Source organism: Salvelinus fontinalis, chromosome 1 (assembly GCF_029448725.1).
Source record: "Salvelinus fontinalis isolate EN_2023a chromosome 1, ASM2944872v1, whole genome shotgun sequence".
NCBI classification, from domain to species: Eukaryota; Metazoa; Chordata; class Actinopteri; order Salmoniformes; family Salmonidae; genus Salvelinus; species Salvelinus fontinalis.
The window spans coordinates 87,441,104-87,454,706 of NC_074665.1; positions in this window are offsets into that span (position 1 = coordinate 87,441,104).

The window sequence follows — 13,603 nt, forward strand, 5'->3', positions numbered from 1 at the left end:
AAATGTCAATGTAAGGACAAAATCTCCTTCCCAGGTCATGCCTCACATTGTTATGGTTACAGCCCAAGTGGGACGGGGGACTGGATAATTGTAGGTATACCCTCAGTTCCACGTTAATGTACAAACAAATAGGTATATGATGAATGGTAAATGACTGACAAATGTATCTAAGCTAAAGCTGGTATAGCTAATGGTGCAATGATATTAGCTAGCTAACAGTAACTAAAGTAGCTAGCTAGGTGCAATGCAAAAGTGATTGTCAGTTGATAACAAACCTATCGCAAATGTGACGATTGTTTTACCTGTCGTAGGAGAGTCCATCGAGCACGAGCCACGTTGGTTCCACAGCTAGGGTCTCAATTGGATAGGTGCTTCGTATTCGTAATGAGCTCAGTTTCTTTCATTTCTGGCAAAGACGGAGTTGCCGATTCGTGATGTTTATACTTTTCTGGTCCACCTGCCAACTTCCCTTTCATCCTGTCTTGGGCAAAAGCAAATATGAATCTACACTCTCTCATAAACCGATTATGGCTCTGTTTATTCACAGAAAAGGACAAATACAGTGCTCTAACGGTCATTAGCCAGTAAAATGCTCCGGTGCTGCTAAAGAAAGCCTGCTACATCCGTACACTTACACTTCAAAAGTTTGGGGTCACTTAGAAATGTACTTGTTTTTGAAAAGATTTTTTTTTGTCCATTAAAAGAACATCAAATTGATCAGAAATACAGTGTAGACATTGTTAATGTTGTAAATGACTATTGAGCTGGAAACAGCAGATTTTTTATGAAATATCTACAGAGGCCCATTATCAGCAACCATCACCTGTGTTCCAATGGCAATTTGTGTTAGCTAATCCAAGTTTACCATTTTAAAAGGCTAATTGATCATTCAAAAACCTTTTTGCAATTATGTTAGCACAGATGAAAACTGTTGTCCTGATTAAAGAAGCAATAAAACTGGCCTTCTTTAGACCATTTGAGTATCTGAGGCATCAGCATTTGTGGGTTCCTCTGTCCAGTGTCTGTGTTCTTTTGCCCATATCAATATTTTATTTTTATTGACCAGTCTGAGATATGGTAACTCTGCCTCGAAGGCCAGCATCCCGGAGTCGCCTCTTTGCTGTTGACGTTGAGACTGCTGTTTTGCGGTTACTATTTAATGAAGCTGCCAGTTGTGAATAGTTTTTAGATAAAACTATATTAAATACATTAATTTGTCACCAATGAATTGATTAAAACACTCTGTTTTGCAATGAATGTCTACAGTAACTTCAACAGCACTGTCTGGGGTAGCACCATGGTGCACCAAGCTAGCTTCCGTCCTCATCTGGCTACATTGACTTCAATACAAAACCAGGGAGGCTCGTAGGCCTCACCCCCTTCCATAGACGTACATGGTAATTACGACCACTTCCGGAGGACGTCCTCCAACCAATCAAAGCTTTTGCAGTATGAACTGAACTGTCCATCCAATCATAGAATTAGGATCAGAGAATTAACCTAGTGAGTTGTTTTGGGATTGTGCCATGGGGCATTATGTGGGTTCTATGTGTTGAGAAGCTTGGTGACATTGTTGGATAGAGATTAAGAGTGAAAAGTGATAGTTGAGCATTTTGGGGATATTATTCAATGCAAATTAGTTTTTTGAAATTACAGGAGAGGTAGGAGGTATATTATGAATTGTTTTTTTGGTTTTAGAACTTTATTTTTGTTTCCAGTTAGTGCAATTTATTTAAATTTGCCGTGCTAACTTCAATAGCTAGCTAGCAGCGTGAGTGTGCAGTTTTCTTATTTAGCAAAGATGACACATAATCACTCCAGACAGACACAAGCAAAAACTTCTGATATAAATGTTGCAGCAGCCTAGGCTACAGCTAAACGTTACAAATCTGACTCGCTGTATGGGACAAAAACAATACTATTTTTCAGTCTGATCAACTGTAGGCTATTAAGAGCAGCTGCATATAGCCTATGCGCCCTGTCCATCTGGTCAGGGTAAACTAATTGGTAACGTTATGTATTTATAGTCATTTGTGTGTCAGGAAAAAATGTGAATGTGATCAAATTTAGTTTATATTCAAAATTGGGCTGCCTATGTTTTTATTCCAAAATTATTAACTGGAATTAATGAATCAACATAATAGTGGATACAGATGTGAGTAAATGTTTTGTAAGGTCAACAGTTGCATAGGCCTGCATGATGCAAACACACAAAGCAAGCAGCCCTGTGAGTTCTATTGTCTATCAGTTGTTGTCTATGTGTCTGGGTAGAAGAAATCCCCCCTCCTAATCTATTCTAAATATAATTTATATCAACAAATATAAGGTAGCTGCAGTTTGAAAGGGTTTTCATCCCCCCCCAGGAGTTTTTTTCAGGAGTTGAAACCTTTTTACAACTGATTAATCACCGTCATACCGTATAGGGTCCAGAGTAGTTTGGTTAACGTATAAGGAAAAACTCCAGGCCCCAGGGGGTAAAAATTGCCCCACCGCTCTGGGACCTATGGTGCCACCAGTCTGCTTGCAGTTGTCAGTTATCGTCAGGTATGTGGGCTTTATTCAGGATCGTTTCTTGAGCTACTTTGATGTGCCAAGTGGGCGAGATGCACAGTCTGCGTTTGAATTCATGAATTTTGATTTGTCTGAGTTCAAGTTCATAGAGAAAATCATTGTCTAAACCTATGATGGCACAGCTGTAAAAGTTGATGTGATTTAAAATTGTGCTTGTTGTTTTGGTAAGGTTACTAAATAACACTGGTTGAACAAAGTAGTCATTTGACTGACACTTCGCCACTATGGCCTATTTATTGCCTTACCTCATTTGCACACACTGTATATATACTTTTCTATTGTGTTATTGACTATATGCTTGTTTATCCCATGTGTAACTCTGTGTTGTTTGTGTCGCACTGCTTTGCTCCATCATGGCCAGGTCACAGTTGTAAATGAGAACTTGTTCTCAACTGGCCTACCTGGTTAAAAAGGTGATTTTTTTATTTTTTATAAATACACATGCAGCTCTTTCCCCAAATCCAAGGTCATATCCATGTGTAATCCAGGGGTAGCATCCATAGAATGGATACCAGGCAGGGTAAGCACAATGTTCTAGAAACACCACTTTATTATACCATCCAGAGCTGAGACTTGTAGAAAGAACATGAGATGTGTGAGGATTGTGTATCTGTATAGAGTGGGATACAGATAACACTCTGCTCCTCTACAGCAGTCACCGTGTGTTTTGTCTGGACCTGACTGCCACCAGGAACACCCTGGTGTACCAGGAACAGCAGCTTGAGTAAGGCTAACACATGCCTCCCTTTGTCAAACCTGTGTGTATGTATGTGTGTGTGTGTGTGTGTACGTGAGTGTGCATGAGTCTTGCGTGTGTGTGTGTGTGTGTGTGTGTGTGTTTGTGTGTGTGTGTACTTTAAATATTCAGAAGAGGCCAAGTAAAGACAAGCCATTGAAACACTGTCATTGACACACACGTACGCACTCTTCCAAGCATTACAGTACAGTATGGAACATTACATTACAGTATGGAACATTACATAACAGTACAGTATGGAACATTACATTACAGTATGGAACATTACATAACAGTACAGTATGGAACATTACATTACAGTACAGCATGGAACATTACATTACAGTACAGCATGGAACATTACATTATAGTACAGTGCATTACAGTACAGAACATTCCCACCCCTATTTTCCCTGCTCTCTCAGGCCTGAATCCTAACTTGTGTGTAACTTGCGTGTGTAAGTTGAATTTCAGCGCAAATCCCCCATTGACATCAATGCATGATTAACAGGGACGTTCAAGTTACAGTACAGCCACTTATCTTGAGTAAGGATTAGGCCCTCACAAGTCACTGATTAGGGGATCTCTTCTGTCTCCAGGCTCCATTCCTTGATGTGCTGGGAACTACGCAAGAACCTTCTGTCTGCCCCTGACGCTGGATGAGAGGGGGGAATGGGGGGGACCTCGTCAGACCTCTATCAAAGGGATACTATCGCCTCCTACTGCCGCTGTCATAGCATCACACCTCAGGTGAGCTAACAAACCTTACTATACACATTAACACAGTACCATAAAATAATACACAAAATGTACAATCAACTTTTAAACTGTGAGTGTGTGTGTATTCCACAGCACTACCTCTCCAAGCTGATCACAGCCTACAGAGTAGAACACAGAGTGCCTGGAGCCGGGCTACACAAGTAAGTGGAAAGACCTCAGGAAGCAATCTACACACACCTCAATGGCCACCCTGTATCTGCTGAGTAGATAGACATGAAACAGTTCCTCTACTTGACGCAGAATCCAATGAAGGCTCATTATCCCTGGATTGGGATTTGTTCACAGCCTTTGTTAAGATTTGTGTTCTTCCTGAAAGAGCAGCAGTGTGGTCAGGTTCAGGTCTCACTAGAGGAGTCAGTGTTCCTCAGGAGACGGCTGTAATAGATCATAGCTGGACGTGTGAGAGTTTACAGTGTATCCAGTAAGGAGCAGAAATCACTTTCCATCACAGCAAGTCCCAGTGAGGGACTTGCTCTTTACCTCTCCTTAAAGGGAAATGTCACTATTGTTCAACTTCATATTTATCATCTCCAGCACCACCCAAACATATGCATATGTGAAAGTGGCATGTTTCTATGTTTTGTAGTAAAAAAAGATAGAGGAAGGTAAGTGTTTCCAATGACATCGGTGTGCATTGTGTGATTTTAACAAATTAGGAGGCATTGCCTACTAATTGGTTGATGATGTCATTGGAAACACATCTTCCCTGGCACAATCATGTCTCGGAGCTCTACGGACAATTCCTTCAACCTCATGGGTTGGTTTTTGCTCTGACATGCACTTTCCACTGTGGGACATTATACGTATATAGGTGTTTACCTTTCCAGATCAGGTCCAATCAATTGAATGTACCACAGGTGGACTCCAATCAACTTGTAAAAACATCTCAAGGATGATTAATGGGAACAGGATGCACCTGAGCTCATTTTCGAGTCTCACAGCAAAGGGTCTGAATACTTACACTTTCAGTGAAGAGGCGACTCCGGGATGCTGGCCTTCTATGCAGAATTGCAAAGAAAAAGCCATATCTCAGACTAGCCAATAAAAATAAAAGATTAAGATTGGCAAAAGAACACAAACACTGGACAGAGGAACTCTGCCTAGAAGGCCAGGACCCTGGAGTCGCCTCTTCACTTTTGACATCGAGACTGGTGTTTTGCGGGTAGTATTTAATGAAGCTGCCAGTTGAGGACTTGTGAGGCGTCTGTTTCTCAAACTAGACACTATAATGTACTTGTCCTCTTGCTCAGTTGTGCACTGGGGCCTCCCACTTCTCTCTATTCTGGTTAGAGCCAGTTTGCGCTGTTCTGTGAAGGGAGTAGTACACAGCATTGTACGAGATCTTCAGTTTATTGGCAATTTCTCACATGGAATAGCTTTCATTTCTCAGAACAAGAATAGACTGACGAGTTTCAGAAGAAAGGTCTTTGTTTCTGGCCGTTGTGAGCCTCTAATCGAACCCACAAATGTTGATTCTCCAGATACTCAACTAGTCTAAAGAAGGCCAGTTGTATTGCTTCTTCAAATCAGAACAGTTTTCAACTGTGCTAACATAATTGCAAAAGGGTTTTCTAATGATCAATTAGCCTTTTAAAATGATAAACTTGGATTAGCCAACACAACGTGCCATTGGAACACAGGAGTGATGGTTGCTGATATTGGGCCGCCGTATGCCTATGTAGATATTCCATTAAACATCAGTCATTTCCAGCTACAATAGTAATTTACAACATTAACAATGTCTATCTACACTGTATTTCTGATCAATTTGATGTTATTTTAAATGGACAAAAATGTTGCTTTTCTTTCAAAAACAAGGACAATTCTAAGTGACCCCAAACTTTTGAACAGTAGTGTATATACACATATATATCAACAAATTGGCGAGGGCACTAGAATAGTCTGCAGCACCTGGCCTCACTCTACTAGAATCTGAAGTCAAATGTCTACTGTTTGCTGATGATCTGGTGCTTCTGTCCCCAACCAAGGATCTACGTAAACATAACTGGTACCGTCGAATCTGTCGGGAAGGAATGGGATGCTTGGGATAACGGGCAACAGTAGTTCCGGTGTTGGTGTTTTTCCTCACTGGTTATTTGGACAAAGCATGATGTCGCTGGTGTTGGCATCTTTCAAATTTCAGAAGGGCCGTAACTTGGAAAGACAGAGGGTGAGGTTCTGGTTCCCTTCCTTGTTCTCGCGTCTCTTGATATTTTCGCTTAACACTTATGGACCTATAACTTAATCGAGCAGCTGACCAATTACGCAAGACTTTAGTTCTGGGTTAACCGGGATTACCTCCTATCTAACTGACTGGACCCGCTGATGGCATCTTCCGATCAGAACCCTTCGTCCAGTGAACACAATCCCCTGTCAAAAACAACCTCTGATGTGGTCATGTTGACTGAGATCAGATCAAGTCATGTAACATCCATCATGGTGACTCTCTGACCCATAGTCAGTCTGCGCAAATCTGAAGTATCTATTCTCTATATAGTGCTCTAGTTAGTATATACAGTAGTGCAATGTAGATTGTAGAACACTACACAGGGAATAGGTTAGTATTATGCTACACCATGAAGAAGCCTTAATCGCCATAGCTACATAAACACCAGAACTGTGATAAGAATCCCTCCAACCTGCCGACCCAGGAGTTGCAAACAGAGATTGGCAGTGTTGATATGGCACTGTGGACTCAGATTACAGGATAACATTAGTATATAGTGGTGTTCTCAGGCTGGCCTGACAGCCCACTCCTGTCTCCATCCCTCCCCACTCAGTGCTCGACAGCTGGCCTTTCTCCACAGAGAGCTGGACCTGGACCAGCAGAAGACCAACAACAGGTGGAGGTAGAAGGAATGGAGGAGGATAACTTTTTGTTTTATACAAAACATTAAGGACACCTGCTCTTTCCATGATAGACTGACCAGGTGAATTCAGGTGAAAGCTATGATCCCTACTGATGTCACTTGTTAAATCCACTTCAATTAATCAGTGTAGATGAAGGGGAGGAGATAGCTTAAAGAAGGATTTTTTAGCCTTGAGACATGGATTGTGTATGTGTGCCATTTAGAGGGTGAATGGACAAGACAACATATTTAAGTGCCTTTGAACGGGGTATGGTAGTAGGTGCCAGGCGCATCGGTTTGTGTCAAGAACTGCAACGCTGCTGGGTTTCTCCACGTGCAAGTTTCCCGTGTGTATCAAGAATGGTCCACCACCCATAGGACATCCAGCCAACTTGACACAACTGTGGGAAGCATTGGAATTAACATGGGCCAGCATCCCTGTGGAATGCTTTCAACACCTTGTAGAGTCCTTTCCCCGACGACTTGAGGCTGTTCTGAGGGCAAAAGGAAGGGGGGTGCAACTCAATGTTAGAAGGGTGTTCCTAATGTTTTGTCCACTCAGTGTAGCTCATACAAAGTTATTTCAACATGAATGTATTTGTTTGTAACTCATGTCATGTCCAGTATAATGTCCACTCGGTTTCATAACAAAGGACCACAGATGTACTTTTACACAACTAGTCACTCATCAGTAGATGAAACACAGACACATCCACTGGTTGCTCATGGTCCCTGTCCGTCTCCTGCACTTTGGGCTCTATGAATCTGTGTGTCCAGTTGTAAAAGCTTAACCATGGTAACCACTTAGTGATAATGAGTAACCTGGCCACTAAAGCAGAGGAGTAAACATCAATAACCACGGCAACTTTTGCATCACTTTGGTGAAGGCTGTGGAGACTCCACTGTTGTTTACTTGATGACCATAGGAGAGGACCTGGATTGTTTTGATGAGTTTGAAAGGTGCCCTCAGAACAGCCTCAATTTGTGACTGAAGTGGATTTAACAAGTGACATGATAAGGGATCATAGCTTTCACCTGGATTCACCTGGTCAGTCTGTTTCGTGGAAACAGCAGGTGTTCATAATATTTTGTGTACACACAGCATATATGGGTCTTCCTATAAATAAATGGGACCAATGTGTGAAATTTGCATCAATATTTCAAAATGGTTGAAACAAAAATAATGATTTTTATGCAGTTCCATGTGGACTTAGTGGTGAATATATGCACATTGTCCCAGAACTCCAGCTATACAACAACATAGGTCTAGGACTATACATCCTTTAAGCAGGGTTCATACAGACATTGGCAATTCAAATGAAAGGATTTTCAGGTATTTCTTTTAAGAATGAATATATGCGAGAAGGTGGACATTGTGACTAAATAGATTGAATGCATACGTGGCGATTTGTCTGTAGCCTGTGGCCGACGCAGGCACACAAACGCCATAAATAGCGGTACCAAAAACCAGGTTGCTTTATTAATGCCAGGATTTGTATGGAAGCCAAGTTGAAGTCAACATTAGATGTTGTCGTCCTCATAATGATCACGTGGTTTTACGCAACAAAGTAGCACAACACCCTTCAACTGAAGCCGCAGGAAACAAAATAAAGTGGCCACATCTCAACAAAAAATATATATAATTACAAGGACTTTTCAAGCACCAAATTGAGTAAATGTCTGATTTTCAAGGTAGGCCGAATCTAGCACTTCAATTTCTAAACTCCAAATTCAAGCAGGCTACTTCAAGCCCCTTGTATTGTGTAACATGGAAAACAATGTATTTGTCATGTTATTTCATTACCAGATCATAGTGTGAGTAAGCCCACTGGGCTATGTCATTTGTTGTCCTTATATCCAGAATAATTAATAGGAAGAGCGTTGGTTTTGCGCAATAGCCTATCCTACACACTTACGCACAGTAGACTCGATGTCCAATCCGAGGCACGAAAACATGACTCATTACCTTGCTGCTTTCTCTGTTAAATCTAAGGAGACAGACGATCGACCTCAATCAGCAAGGGATATTAGATCCAACGTGGATCCAGGCAGAACTTTATTCACCTGCATAACGAATGAGACGACAAAATATTCTGGCCATTCCTCGCAAAATTTTTTTTTCGAGCACTTGAGTTGTTGTTGCATGTGCTATCACAACAGCTGTTCGTCACTTGGCTGTCATTCAGAAAATCCCTTCCTGGATCAGATGGTGACGTGTGAAAATATCATGGTATAACTACACAGCTCGACAACAAATGCGCATCCAACAAGTAGTATGCACGTTAATGAAGAGTATCAATTTAGGTTAAGTATCAAGGTAAGGTGACTCTTTCAGTTAGAAGTATTCGATTTTTCAATTGCATTTATTATTTTATATTTATGTGCCCATAAACTGTTTCACCTCAAACATAAGGGACATATCGAAATTTACTGGGGGGAAGGGGTGTCCAAAATAGGGGAGGGTTGTGTTTTTTTTTTTTTTGTGTGTGTGTGTGGGGGGGGGGGCGCTTTTTCCCCTGGTTTACATTTGCTCTTCTGCTCGTATTTTCCCTATAAACAATGGCTTGACTTAATTTTGATTTTACGCTAATAAAGTTTAGAAACGTTTGTGAAGGTATGGTGTGGCTATTATTAAGCTTTAGCAGGCAAATGATATAAAAGCAGTGCGCCCGGCGGTAGTGTATATATACACACACACACACACACACACACACACACACACACACACACACACACACACACACACACACACACACACACACACACACACACACAACTGACCCCGACAGTTGAACTTGAGGTGAGGAAGATTAGTAGGCCTGAAACAGAGTTACTCCAATAATGCTTATCTTTATAGAAAATATTCTGATCGAAAATCTACGAATTGGTGTCGTAGCATGCCACCGTTATCTCTCTCTCTATGGGGTTAGGCCTAAGCTTCTCTTCCTTATAAATATATGTATATACTACCGTTCAAAAGTTTGTGGTCACGGTATTTGAAAAAAAATCTACTTATTTGTCAATTTAAAATAACATCAAATTGATCAGAAATACAGCGTAGACATTTAATGTTGTAAATGACTATTGTAGCTGGAAACGGCAGATTCTTTATGGAATATCTACATAGGCGTACAGAGGCCCATTATCAGCAACCATCACTCCTGTGTTCCAATGTTACGTTATGTTAGCTTATCCAAGTTTATCATTTTAAAAAGGCTAATTGATCATTAGAAAACCCTTTTGCAATTATGTTAGCAGAGCTTAAAACTGTTGTTCTGATTAAAGAAGCAATAAAACAGGTCTTCTTTCGTCTAGTTGAGTATCTGGAGCATCAGCATTTGTGGGTTCGATTACAGGCTCATAATGACCAAAAATAAACCTTTCTTCTGAAACTCATCGGTCTATTCTTGTTCTGAGAAATTAAGGCTATTCCATGCTAGAAATGGCCAAATAGTTTTCTTTAAAAAATATGGACATTTCTAAGTGACCCCAAACTTTTGAACGTAGTATATACTTTTGACTGGTACTGTGTCTGTCTATCCCTAAATCCTTTGTCGAGAGAAATTGACTCATTGTCGTATCAAGGTAGTACTAGTCACAGGGTCCATAGTACAACCGCCCTCCAGCCCCACCCCTCTTTCTCTCTCGGAGAGTTGTAAACGCATGGCCAGAGACTCTTCTTGCTCTATTGGTTGGTGTGAATACATTGAGTTAACATTTGAAGAATGAAGAGTGCAGTCACATTTCCCTAGAATCATACAATTATAACGGTGAGTGATATCTCTAGATCAGGGATGGGCAACTGATGGGGGCCACAAAAATACAGAACTCATCATGATGGGCTGCAGTGGCTCACGGGTCTGCACACCCACATATCCAGTCTAAGCCAGCCCTAGCCACCTTACAAGCAAAACATTTGAGCTGCCCCCCTAGAGGTCTTCACAGGTCCACAAAGTGGGAGTCAGACCCAAACGGACCAGAGGACAGTCAGACCCAAACACGAATGGACCCGAGGACAACTCAACCTAGACCGACCCATACCAGACCTGATTGGACCAATGACACAGATTCGGGCAACAAAGGGTAGCTGCAGCCCAATATGGTGATGTATGGAAAGCGAATCAGCTAATTGGGCAGATTTGTTGTCACTTCAAGACCGTTTTTGCGTGGCTGATTGGGCTGCATGACGAGTCGATAAGCCGGGCGACCAGTGCACTGGTGTTGTATGGACATTCCTACCGACCTGAGACCTGACCGTCATACATCATGGTCGTGTCGCCGGCAGTAGCTACGGTGGCCATTTTTTCAGTAGGATAGCAGCCTACACGAGAAATAACCAACATTGATAACCATCTAGACGTCTCCTTGATGCATGCACATACAGTCCACTCAATGGGGAGGGCATGAATAGCAACATCGGGACACAGTGCCTGCTTGACAATCACTATTGTCCGGCAACGGCGTGGGAAGTAGCTACCTAGTACCGGGGTGAGTCACAGTAAGCACACGCATACGATGCATTTAACAACAGTACACCCAACATCAGTACTTTTAATCAAAAATAAACAATTGTCAGTTTTACAACTGGACATTTACAAAGTATTTGTGTAAAACTAACAGTGAAATACGACTGAATCATCCTCTGGTTTCAGAACAATACTACAAACTCTTGTGGTACAGTAGCTCATTGTACGGTAGTTGCATGGTAAGAAACATTAGAAAATAATGTTGTCAAAACAGTTGAACCTATTGAGTGATTGACACACCCACTCGCCCATACTCCAGATGCCATATTGGAACGCCACTAACCTTTTCTCCAGTCGGATGTATCAGCTGTAGTTACATAGACCTGTGGACAATGAAACAGGACCTGACCCAGACCAGAGGGACAAGTTAGAATTTCAGACCTGACCGGGCATCGGGAATATTGGTTGCACCTGGACCCGTGAAGACCTCTAGGTCCCCCTCTTGACAGCGGAGAGAAAAAAAGTTTAGAAGTAATTTCCTGTAATTCATTTTGCCATGGGGCGGAGAGAAATATCTGCAGTTTTTACTATATCTGATTGAGAGTGATTAAGAAAGTGATTTAGGTGCAATCTTACTAGCAGCAATATCCTTGCCTGCAAAGCAATCATGACGGCACGTGTTTCCTTGCAGGTAACCACGGTTGACAGAGGAAGATCAATGATTCCAAGCACCACCCTCCTTTTGAAGCTTCCAGTCTGTTATTCGAACTCAATCAGCATGACAGAGTGATCTCCAGCCTTGTCCTCGTCAACACTCACACCTGTGTTAACAAGAGAATCACTGACATGATGTCAGTTGGTCCTTTTGTGGCAGGGCTGAAATGAGGTGGAAATGTTTCTTTGGGGATTCAGTTCATTTGCATGGCAAAGTGGGACTTTTTATTTTTTTAAGGGGTGGATCAGCTTAATATTGCGGAAAGAATGTTGCTTCCAATGTAATTGTCTGCATCATTTCCAATCCCCCATATTTTTGGGGTAAATATATATACACTGCTCAAAAAAATAAAGGGAACACTTAAACAACACAATGTAACTCCAAGTCTATCACACTTCTGTGAAATCAAACTGTCCACTTAGGAAGCAACACTGATTGACAATAAATTTCATATGCTGTTGTGCAAATGGAATAGACAAAAGGTGGAAATTATAGGCAATTAGCAAGACACCCCCAAAAAAGGAGTGATTCTGCAGGTGGAGGGCCGCTACCTCCGCCTTTGTGTAAGGAGGTGCACTGCCAGAGCCCTGCAAAATGACCTCCAGCAGGCCACAAATGTGCATGTGTCAGCATATGGTCTCACAAGGGGTCTGAGGATCTCATCTCGGTACCTATTGGCAGTCAGGCTACCTCTGGCGAGCACATGGAGGGCTGTGCGGCCCCACAAAGAAATGCCACCCCACACCATGACTGACCCATTGCCAAACCGGTTATGCTGGAGGATGTTGCAGGCAGCAGAACGTTCTCCACGGCGTCTCCAGACTCTGTCACGTCTGTCACATGTGCTCAGTGTGAACCTGCTTTCATCTGTGAAGAGCACAGGGCGCCAGTGGCGAATTTGCCAATCTTGGTGTTCTCTGGCAAATGCCAAACGTCCTGCACGGTGTTGGGCTGTAAGCACAACCCCCACCTGTGGACGTCGGGCCCTCATACCACCCTCATGGAGTCTGTTTCTGACCGTTTGAGCAGACACATGCACATTTGTGGCCTGCTGGAGGTCATTTTGCAGGGCGCTGGCAGTGCACCTCCTTGCACAAAGGCGGAGGTAGCGGTCCTGCTGCTGGGTTGTTGCCCTCCTACGGCCTCCTCCACGTCTCCTGATGTACTGGCCTGTCTCCTGGTAGCGCCTCCATGCTCTGGACACTACGCTGACAGACACAGCAAACCTTTTTGCCACAGCTCGCATTGATGTGCCATCCTGGATGAACTGCACTACCTGAGCCACTTGTGTGGGTTGTAGACTCCGTCTCATGCTACCACTAGAGTGAGAGCACCGCCAGCAGTCAAAAGTGACCAAAACATCAGCCAGGAAGCATAGGAACTGAGAAGTGGTCTGTGATCACCACCTGCAGAATCACTCCTTTTTTGGGGGTGTCTTGCTAATTGCCTATAATTTCCACCTTTTGTCTATTCCATTTGTACAACA